General features: G+C 34.6%; 1 non-coding gene across 1 annotated transcript; it reads right to left on the reverse strand.

The window, feature by feature from the left end:
• Window positions 1-445: 445 nt before the first annotated feature.
• On the reverse strand, window positions 446-571 carry LOC139186317 (small nucleolar RNA SNORA25). The gene has a single exon (XR_011569909.1). It is a non-coding gene; the product is annotated as a small nucleolar RNA SNORA25 (small nucleolar RNA).
• Window positions 572-1611: the final 1040 nt, after the last annotated feature.

Genomic DNA, 1611 nt, shown 5'->3' on the forward strand with positions numbered 1-1611 from the left:
TGGTGAAATATCTTTTCAAATTTTTTTTTAATATTTTTACTTGAGTTTTCAATTTTTTTACTGAGTTTTGAGAGAATTTAAACACTCTGGATGAAATTTTCTATCAAATGTAAGAGTTTCAAATATTTCTTGCCAATCTGTGGTTTGTTTTATCATTCTCTTAATAGTGTCTTTCATGAGCAAAAGTGTTTAATTTTGTTGAGGCTCAATTTATCAATTTGTACTTTTAAGGATCTTATTTTTGGTTTGTGTTTAAGAAATCTTCACATATTTTAAGTCAAAAGATTTTGTTTTTCTCTGTCTTATTTTAGAAGATTAAAATTTATATTTTACATTTTGATCTGTGATATATTTTGGTCTGTGATACATTTGAGTCTTTTTTTTTAACTTGGAAGGCATTTACATTTATTTTTACATTCCCACATCATCAGTCATAGAAATAATGGCTTGTATCTCCAACAGGAAGCATAACACCATCAAGTGACTACAATATGCAATGGAGAACTCAATCTTTGGTCACAGTGTTAAGAGCTCTGGGATTTGGTTCCATCAGCCCTCTCTGAAATGACCTAGAGTCTTTTTTTTTTTTTTAATATAGCATACAGTGTGGGTTAAAGTTTAATTTTCATGTAAAAATATCCAACTGATCCCGAATCATTTGTAGAAAATTGCATTCATATCCCACACATTGCCTTTGCAACTTTGCAAAAATCTGTTGTCCTTATATATGTAGGTCTATTTCTGTGGTTGTTTCAATGACCTATTTATTTGACACCAAAGCCATGTTGTCTTTATTACTGCCCCTTTAGAATAATTAATAAAACCAGGCAATTACCTAAATGTGCTATATTACAACATCAACTAAAAGTCAAAATATCATCAAAGTATTATCAGCTTAAAAATTCCAAATGTGTGGATGAGATTTCAGTTAAGGAATCTAAAAAACAAATTGGTTACTTTCAAAATACAGAGGTGAAGCAGGCTTAACATAGCAGTTGTAGACTTTCTGTTACAAAAAAAGAGCATGATTAGCATCTCTCAGACATTTTAAAATCCAGAAGAGAATTCCAGTATGTTTCAGGGTCTAGAAATAATCTCCTGTAGCTCTGTGTCCACCTCCTGAACCCACATACACTCTATGTCTGTGATTCTGGTCTCTAAGGAGTTCATTTTTTTCTGAAAAGTAGTACATGGACTTTCCTGGTGGCTCAGTGGCAAAGAATGTCCTGCCAATGCAGGAGACCGGTTGGATCTCTGAGTCGGAAAGATCCGCTGCAGAAGGAAATGGCAACCCACTCCAGTATTCTTGCGTGTAAAATCTCATGGACAGAGGCACCTGGAAGACTATAGCCCATGGGTTGCAAAAGAGTCAGACATGACTTAGCAATTAAACAACAAAGGATATGTTTACAAATGGATAGTTTTATCAACTTGTTTCCTGTAGAACTTGTGAAGTCTAAGTGATGACCATATTGGTTAATGAACTTCAACTGCGTCTGAGTTGAATCTGGCAAGCACTGACTGGAGAAAAACGGAACTGAAGGTGTTAGTTGCTCAGTCGTGTCCTCCTCTTTGTGACCCCACCAACTGTAGCCCATCAGTTTCCTCCAT

Source organism: Bos indicus, chromosome 12 (assembly GCF_029378745.1).
Source record: "Bos indicus isolate NIAB-ARS_2022 breed Sahiwal x Tharparkar chromosome 12, NIAB-ARS_B.indTharparkar_mat_pri_1.0, whole genome shotgun sequence".
Classification (NCBI taxonomy): Eukaryota; Metazoa; Chordata; class Mammalia; order Artiodactyla; family Bovidae; genus Bos; species Bos indicus.